Source organism: Elephantulus edwardii, unplaced genomic scaffold (assembly GCF_000299155.1).
Source record: "Elephantulus edwardii isolate Elephantulus edwardi_28Jun2011 unplaced genomic scaffold, EleEdw1.0 scaffold00139, whole genome shotgun sequence".
Taxonomy (NCBI): Eukaryota; Metazoa; Chordata; class Mammalia; order Macroscelidea; family Macroscelididae; genus Elephantulus; species Elephantulus edwardii.
The window spans coordinates 3586918-3596965 of record NW_006399889.1 but is presented as its reverse complement, the minus strand read 5'-3'; positions in this window follow the sequence as shown (position 1 = coordinate 3596965).

Below are 10048 nucleotides of genomic sequence, written 5' to 3'. Positions count from 1 at the left end.
GGAAAAATGGAATTATGAGGTTTATAAGCATGATTTCCATTCCTGCCTCATCTTCATCTGGGTTGGAGTGAAATAGCAGTGACCTGCATCCCTGAGACGTGACACCGCACCCCTGCTCCTTTCCTGGCCTCTCTGGGCAGAGAAGCAAAGCGCTGTCAGGTTGAAGATGGGTGTATAATTTAGAGACAGGAGAAAGAAATGGGATGTGCATTCAGGGGCTTAGCTGATACCCGACTTATTCCTACCGGATGGCACCTGCATAGCAAGGATTTGTGAAACCCTGAGTTGAGTGCAGGGTGAGAACCTCTGATTTGAACTAAAGATACTCGGGGTGGAAGTTGAAGGCTGATGGTGTTGGAGTCAGTGAGGACCAGGAAAGGACCACGGATAAGCAGGAACCGAGCCAGGCTTCAAGGATGGTGAGGTTGGGATGGCAAAATAAGAGAGTGGACAGGGCAGGGGAAGAGTGGGCTCAAGCACTGTCATGCTGGGGACAGTTAGGGAACCTCTTGACAGGGACGTGGAGGGAGGACACTGGCCTGAGAGTGAGTGGTGCTCATTGTGCCGCCAGAGCTGAGAGCCCATGAAAGCAGCTTAGACACAGTGCCGAAGTCCAGCTGACCATCACAGGGCCTGGAGCAGACAGACAGACCATCTGGTGAAATCTTCTGAAAGTTTATGTCCTAATGCAATCATTCTTTCGTAGTTTACCTGATGGTAGATTGAGACGCCATAAACATTCCAGCTTGTCGCAGTCACGGGTGGCCCTGTGTGGAATGGGAGTGAGTGGCTCTGACCAGGCAGGTGTATGCAGCAGGCTCTGCTGGTCCACGCTGCGTGCAGGCTGCATGCTGGGAGCTGAGAACTGCTTCTCAAACGGTTATTCATCTGAGTTTGTTTATTATTATTTATTTTCCGTTGCCATCGAGTATGCACTGACTCATTGCTTTGTTATAAGTAGCAGAATGGAACATTTTGTCTTCCTGGTTCTGTGTAATCATTGATATGTGTGAATCTATTGTTGCAGCCACCATTTCAGACAGACAGTATTCCCTTGGAGCCATAGGGGTTTCATTGGCTCGTTTATAGAAGTCGCTTGCCAGGTCTTTCTTCCAGTTATGTTCATCTGGAAGTTATTGCTAAAACCTCTCCACGCTGCTGTATTTGAAATAATGGTGGCATGTTTGCATCATCACACATGCAAGCCACCATAGTACTACAGATAGATAGGTGCTTATTTATGTGCATTGCTGAGGAAAGGTGCTCTGGTGGCCTAGTGGGTTATGTGCTGGGCTACTAACCAGGAGGTCAACAGTTTAAACCCACTGTGGGGGGAAAAGATATGGCAGTCTGCTCTTGTTGAGATTTCCAGCCTGGGAAAGAACCTGATGGAGGGTTGGTGTGATTCAGGATTGACCTCACAGCAGCAGGTTTTGGTACTAGTTAGTATATAAGCATGGCCACTTTCAAACAGCTCACAAGATTTTCTTTCTCTCTGGAATAGTAGTCTGGATGTCATTAGCTCAGGATTGGTGTGGCAGCCAGAGCCACAGGGTTGACCAGGGACTCTGGACACCTATATATGGAGCCATCTCCTTAGGTTCTAAGATACTGAGCCTGAGGACACTTTACCATTTAACTTTAACTGACTTTTCCTGTTAGTTATTTATCATCAGACAGATTTTATACACATCAAACTGTTTTAACATCTTGTCCCCTGTATTTCTTTTCTTCTTTGCTGTGGATCCTGAGATGCTGGAGCAAAGGACCCAGTTCAGATGATTTTAGCACTGCCTGGTCTTGTCTTTGATTTGCTGCAAATTTTCAACTAACCCGTGGTTCCTGCCATACAATGAGGAGCCCTGACAGTGTGCCACACACGTTACATGTTGGTCTGCTCACTAGAATGTTGGTGGTTTGAATCCACCAGCGACTCCAAGAGAAATAGTCTCCTCTATCGACATACAGCCTTGAAAACCCAGTGGAGGGGTGCCAGGAGTCAGAATCGATCCAACTGCAGCTGGTTAAGTGTTGTTTTGACTTTTAATCATTACAGTGAGAATACTGATGGGCTATTTTGTGGTTGTTTGTAGACTTTTCTTTTTCCCCTCTTGTATCTAAAGCTTTAATAGATGCTGGTGGTTAAGAAGATTTTACGGTTGTCAATAGGAAACCTCTTAAACATTCATTCCTTCAGTAGATTGTGTAATGTGAGTAAAACTCCCATTGAAAACAAACAGTAAATCTCAGCCGAGTGTGCAAGAGGAATGGCTAGTGCGTGAGGAGGATAGGAGGGTGGTTGGGGCTGATGCCACTAGAAATGATGAAGTGCTGAAATTCCTGATTTCTAGGACAATCTGATTAAATATTTGAGCATTCTCAAATAAGCTATACAGTGGAATTAAAATGTTTGACTGCAATGTATAAAGAATGTTTTTTTCTAAAAAAGAAACAGAATATTTCGTCCATAGATGATGTTCTATTCTGAATCAAAGAGTTACCAGGACTGGGACTTGACTTGGCAACTGGTGTACGTGTTTTGCTTTTTGGTTTCTTGAAGGTTCTGTCATTTGAGGAGGATGAGAAGACCTGGTAGAAGGACTGGCATTGCCCTGCAAAGCTCCTGCTTTGTGTGGTCTTTGTTTTGCTGAAGTAAATTCATCTATTCTGAGGAAATGAATGGAGAAAAATAGGAAGTTGAGTCTCAGTGGGTGAATTGCCTAGGTGTTAAATTCCTTGTTAATCCAAAGCAAGCATCCACATTTATTCCTGTCTCAAATTAGTACGTGTTAAATATATTTTATATTTTTTTCAATAATAACTCCTGAAATTTATAAATAGATGGCAAGGAAAATTAATGCCAACTCCTACTGCAGAATGTTGTTTCTGTTAACCGGTTATGGCAGTAGTAACCGCTGTGGATGGAATTGCGTTCCCCGAGAACAAATGTTGTAAAAATTGCTGTGGCTGTAAATTGACTAGATGGCAAGAGATTTTGGTTTATACTTGAGGAGGTAATTCCATTTGGGAATAGGAATGGTTTGTTGTGTTAATGAAATCATAGCAGTGTAGGGTGTGTCTTCAATCAGTCTTTTGTGTGCGTGTGTGTGATTTTCTTTTATTGGCTTTTTCCTACAATGTTGTTTTTTAATTTTTATTTTATATGGATTTGCATTCAAAATTTTTATACCTTGTATTTCATATTATTCCATATATTGTGTTTTATAAAATTAATCACCATTGAACTATGCCCACCATTATCCTGTCTTTTTGGGTCCCCACAAGATCTTTCTCATTTCCTGCACCCCTTCCCACTACCCATCAAATTGTGTGACTCTGATTTCTGCCCCTCTCTCCACCCATTCCTCTGCCCATCCTCATCCCTCTGACCCCACTCTTTCCCCTTTTGGACCCTCATACAACATTTAACTAGTTATCCTTCTATTTTTACAATAATGTTCTTATGTAGTATTTGTCCTTATGAGACTGAGTTAGTTCACTCAGCATAATGCTCTCCAGTCCCCTCCCAAGGTAGGTAGTATTTTTTTAAATCATTGTTTATGAGTGCTATGTAGGATTCCATTATGTGAATGTACCGCAATTTCCCAATCCATTCAGTTGTGGTTGGACATTTTGGCTGTTTCCATGTTCTTGAGATGTTGAAGAATGCTGCTGTGAACATTGGTGTACAAATTTCCATTCGTGTCTCAGTTTTTATTTCCTTGGGGTAACCCAGAAAATAACCTGTCTTTCTATGGTCAGTTGACACTCAAAAAGGAAACAAAATCAACCAGTCATTTTTGAGGTATAAAAGAGCTCCTCAGGCACAGCAGAAAGCAAGCATAGATGGCGAATATCACCAAAGAACTAAAAAGCTAAACTGAAAGTGACAAGGATTTTTTCCCCCTTAGAATGGACAGAGGAAGCCTCTTCTTAGAGATAGCACCCTGAGTTAAGCCTTCTGAGGGTGAAAAAGTAGATTTCTGCTCTTCAAAGCCATCCATTTGTGGTATTTCTGTTTTGGCAACACGAGTCAAGAGAACAGTAACTGATCATATCAACTCAAGACCGCTGCATTTGAATGAGTTAAATGTCGTCTTCTTCATGGTCACTTAACAATAATCAGCCATGTCATCACCGATACTCAGCTAAAGTTTGGGTGAGTGGGGTGGAAAACCTTATGGCTATCTCCGTTAAATGTGTAAGACAACATTACCTAATATGGATGGGGCTTGATGGCAAAGAATTAAGCTACAAACCATCGTTGTAAATACACTTAAGATAAATAAGGACTAGCCTGAGTGCTGGAAAGCACTTTGGAAAAGAAAACCTGGTCGTGAACCAAATAAAAATCCCTTGGCAGCTGACTCTGGATCCAGCTGTATTCAGTTATCGAACAGCTGTCAAAGAAAGCAAAGCATTGTGTGTCCATTTACAACAATTTCAGAAAGCTACTTTTAACCCCCAGTGGTATTTTTTCCCCCAGCTTTCTAATCTCTGAAAAGGTTTTAAAAAATACAATAACCCAAGCATGTAGCAGGCTTGAGGTTACCGCTGGAGCATAAGAGACACAGCTGATGTCCATGTGAAAGGAATTAAAATCATTAGCATTTTACTTCCTGCGAACTTTTGTACCACACCACATAATCATATATGGCTGTCTTGTCTCATAGTCTGCAACACTGTCTACTATCTCTTTCTGAATTACACAAGAAATAATACAAGATTTAAAAAAGAAAAATACAGCTAAATGCATAACCAACGAGCTGGAAATAACCATCAGGCCATCAGTTTGATTCTTGCACACTTCATTCTATAGGGAGGTTGTAGCTATACGTGTAGTATAGCTGTTCATACGTAGTTTTACATGCTGATAAATGCCATGAAATACAGTTAGCATGGCCTTTTGTTTTTATTTGAAAGACATCATTTTGTTTTGAAGCCTTGGGGTATTGTGCTTGTTTGAGTTTTTGTTGGTTGGTTTGTTTTGATCGTTGTTGTTGTGTACCATTCGAGTCAGAATCGACCCAGACCTGACTCTCTAGTGGGTTTTCAGAGGCTATTAATCACAGGGAAGGAGATTGCTTATCCTTTTCTTGCTTTGTTTTCATTAGGAGTTAAATTTTCTGAAAGGAAATACTAGTATTTGAGTGCATCACAATTTTTCACTTAGAAAATTTTGAAATGTTGTGTTTTGATTGTAATTGTTGTTATTTCAGTGCTGTCAAGGTAGTTGTGATGCACAGAAGCCTGACATACAACAGAACAAAACACTGCCCATACAGCACCATTGACACAGCAACTCTCGCAGATGCATTGTTAAAGCAACCACGTTAGTCATTTTGTTGAGGGCTGTCCCCTTTTTTGTTGATTCTCTACCAGACATAATACACTTCACTAGGGAGTGGTCATCTTTTCTGAAACACGGCCAAAGTTTAGTGTATGCTCAGAGGTTTTTATTTTAGCATAAATTGTTGTTATGTGCCATCGAATCGCTTGCGACTCATAGCAACCCTATGTACAACAGCCCTAAACTCTGCTCTGTCCTGTGCCAATCGCACAGTCTCTGACACACCCATCCCGATTACCCCAGTCATAGAGGGCCTTCCTTTCCTGTGCTGTCCCTCCACCCTCCCAAGCATGATGTCCTTTTCCAAGGACTGGTCTCTCCTTACAACATGTCCAAAGTATGTTAGACGGAGCCTCAGAATCCTTGCCTCCAACGAGCCCCCCGGTTTGACCCTTTCCAGGATGAACCTGTTTGTTTTCCTAGTAGTCCATGGATGGTAGTCAAAGGTATCAGTTCTGTACAGAATTATAAATACATTATTTCACTGTGAAACTGAGTCAGTTAAAACTTTAATGGGAGAAAGTTGGGGGGGGGGAATACACTTAGTGGCTTCCAAGATCCCAAAGTCAAAACTGGATTTACCAGTGTCAGAAGCTTATAAGGGGTGTTCTAGGCATTGAAGTGAGTCACAAAGTCCATTTAAAGAAATTTAAAAAAAAGTTATGAAGACTCCTGGACCCACGTATGTGTTTTCAATAAAACACAGCCAGGGGTTCCACTGGAGTTTCAGACTGTCTTCATTTTCCTAACCAAAAATATTCCTCTAAAAAATATGAGCTGCCTGAGGGTTTAATTTTTACCTCTCAATTGAAAGTGTTTGCTATTTCTATTTTGAATATTTTAAAGAATGCATTTTATCTAGATTATCTTTTCCAAATAGCTAACTTGAACATATAAGGATATTCTTTTATGTGGTTTTCTTTCTTGCATCAGGCAGCAAAATTATCAAATGTAAGGGCAAATTGGTATGTTTGTGACGTAAATGCCGGCTTGGATGCCAAGATGAGCACAAAATTCTGCCTCCTTTCCCTGCCATCAGACTCAAAATGCAGCATGTCGTCATCATGCAAGGTTACGCAAATTAAAAGGTGACTGAATTTCCTGAAGTGTTTCATAATGGAGAAGAACTTTATGAAGCTTTTTATATGTGTGCTGTGTTTTGTACTTTCATACGTTCTTAGGTTGGAAATTGTTTCTATTGCCAGCCCGCCTCCCCCCAGCCCATATCTAATCCTTGCTAATATGTGTTTCTTTTTAAAAGGAAAAAAAAAATAAATCCCTGGATATACTTTATTTGCTAACTGGGGAAAATGCTGCTTATTCGTTTGTTGTAAATATGGACTTCTGGTTGGAATGCACAGCTGAGAGAAAAATGAGGCCGAGATGTTGTGACTCGTTTCTGTGCCCATCCACACCGTGTATGTAGAAATGTGCATATTTACTGTGCTCCGGAAAGTCAGTTTAACCTCCCTTTGGAATGTGACATTTCCTTCAAAGAATCGACCTGCATGCTAACATCCTTGGTTTACTCTGAACACCTTGATGGTCTCCTTTAGAATGAAAAAGGAGAGGAGGGTCCATAGAGTCAAACTGGTGACTTTCTGGTTCTTCCTGATGTTCTTCTTTCTGCTTTTTCCCCTCTGAAGCCTTATGTCCCTTTGAGAAGTGCAGAGAAGTCTTTGAATTTTCCTCTCATCACTGTAAAATTCACGATATCAACCCTGTACCAGGAACAACCTGAGTTTTGTCTTAACTTTCACCTTAGCACCAGAGATAGTGCAAGAATGATTCTAAGCCTCCTAAAGATTAAATCCCTGTGCGCATCAGAAATTTTTCCTCAACCGAGTGAAAAGAAAACCTGCTGACTGGGAAACAACATTTGGCAATACCATTTCAGACAAGGATCTTATATCAGAAGTTTACTGAATCCTATAGGGTCTCTACAAGAAAAAGACTGATCTCACAGTTACAAAAATGGGCAAAAGACATAGAAAGACTTTCACAAAGGAAGATATTCAGGTGGCCAACAGACACATGAAGCAAAACGCAAAATTATTGGCAATAAGAGAGATGCAAATCAAACCCACAATGAGATACCATCTCTTTCCAGTAGCAGTGGCAAAGTTTAAAAGGACAGCAAGTAGTAAATATTGGAGAGTATGTAAAGAGATAGGAACTCTTACGCACCGTTGGTGGGATTGTAAAATGGTACAGCCATTCTGGAAGGCAGTTTGGTGCTTCCTCAAAAAGCTGAACATAGAAATCCCATATGACTCAGTTATTCCACTGTTAGGAATATATCCAGGGAAAATGAGAACTGAGACACAAATGAAGCTTTGTACATCAGTGTTCTTAGCAACATGATTCACCATCGCAAGAGCATAGAAACACATCCGCGATTGAATAGATAGAGCAATTATGGTACATTCACATCATGGAATACTTTGCACCATGAAGGAGCAATGATTTTGAAAATTACTAACTAACTAAGTAGGGACTGGTGAGCATTATGTTGAATGAACTAACTCAATCCTATAAGGACAAATACTGTATAAAACCATTATTGTAGAAATAGAAAGATGACTAGTAAAATATGTATGAGGATCCAAGTCAGAAGGGTAGGAGCAGAGGGATGAGGGTGAGTGGGTTGGGGGGGTGTGGAGTGGTGGTTAATCATAGGTTTGCACAATTTGATAGGTAAATGGAGGGGTGGGTATAGGAAATGGGGAAAGATCAGAGTGAAAACAATGTATATGAACTTTGTAACCAGTATAAAATAAACATTTTTTTTTCAAAAAAAGAATGATCCCAAAAAAGTAGAAGTTTCTCTACCTAAACTGTTGAGCCAGGCCCTCAGGTAGTAACCACACTGTAAATGAACAAGATTCTAACCAGTTGCTATCGTGTCAGCCTCAGCACAGGGCCACGTCATACATCCCAAAGTAGGGTTTTCTTTCAATGGCTAATTTTTTCAGAAGTGGATCTCCACCCTTTTATCTGAGACACCTCAATGAAAACCTGGACTTCCAAGCTTTCTGTTCGTGGCAGGGCACATTAACTGTATCTCCAGACCCACTTTTAGACCCCTATAACAACATCTTTGCAGTTACTTGCTATGTATCAGAGAGCTGGACAATGATTAAGGATGACAAAAGAATTGATGCCTTCGAGTTGTGTTCTGGAGAAGATTCTTAAACATACCATGGACTGCCAAGAAGAGGATAAAACCAAGTTTCTCCTGGGAGGCTAGGATTTTGAAACTCTGTCTCACCTACTTTGGGCATGTGGCCAAGGGGGAACCAGTCCTTGGAGAAGGACATCGCTCGCGGAAGGGTGGAAGGATAGCGCAGGAGAGGAAGAACCAAGGCAGGGGAGGTAGGTGTGTTGGAGTCAGTAAGACCAACTCAGGACAAAGCAGGCTTCTTGTTCGTAGGGTCACTGAGTCACTCAGCAGCACATAACAACAACCGTCTTGAGGGGATGGGAAGAAAAAAATTAAACATCATTAAAAGAAAATGATGACACTGAAAGGTACATGCAGAAATTAATGAAATGGTGCATGGTTGGTTGTATGTAAACAATTACAATACGAAAGATGAAGAAAATTAAGAATATAAACTCTTGTAATCGAAGAAAAGGAGGAATGCACACACCTCCAAACATATAGAAATAACTATCCAGTGTGAAAAAACAATGTATATAAACTTTGTAAGTAAAGTAAAAATTTTCTTTAAAAAAGGGGAGGTAGCTTATCATTAGATCATTAAAAACTTTTTAAAAAACCCACATAGAAATAACTGATCAAATTGATGCTCTGAGGCTCCTGATAGGAACTGGTTTCAGCAGTTGATGTGGCACTTGGCCCTGAGATTGCTTTCACTGAGGATCAGAAGTAGAGCATCTTGGATTTCATGGACTTCTTGGAAGAGAGTGAATAGATTTCTCAGCAGGAGGCTGCAGTTAATGGCTCTTCCCCCACCTCCTCGTTTAGAGCTGTTTCATCAGCCTTATGACCCTGTATGCATGACAGTGGAATTTGGTTCTTGATCTGAGTACAGCTCTTGCCCTAGAAGGGCCAAGCTGGACCTCCACTCTACCTTGGTGGAGTCCCATCCTACTTTCTTCTTTCATATTCATTTGCTGTGAGAATTAAGCCACCTTGAGCTTCTACTGTTGTTCTTAAAAATAGAGATAACTGTCACTGCTAATAAACTTTCTGTTCTTCCTGTCTCTTGGTTTCTAAGCTTTTTTTGGTTTACATGCTTCCAGCATAAAATTACTAATGTCTGCGTTATGCAGATGACATACTCTTGCTTGTTGAAAGTGAAGAACACTTGAAATACTTGTTGCAGAAGATCAAAGAATATAGCCTTCACTATGGATTGCATCTCAATTTCAAGAAAACAAAATTTCTTACCAGTTGACCAGTAGGCAATATCATGATAGAGAAAAGAAGGAAACTGTCACCAGCTTCATCTTATTTAGATCTACAGTCAATAACCTTGGTACCAGCAGTCAGGAAATCAGGAGATGTATTATACTGAGAAAGACTGCAGTCAGGGACCTCTCCAAATTATTGAGGAGTAATGATGTCAGTTTGAGGACTAAGTTGCACCTCCTTCAGGCTGTAGTCTTTCTGATCACTTAGTGTGCATCTGAGAGCTGAACAGTGAATAAGGATGATAGAAGAATCCTTTG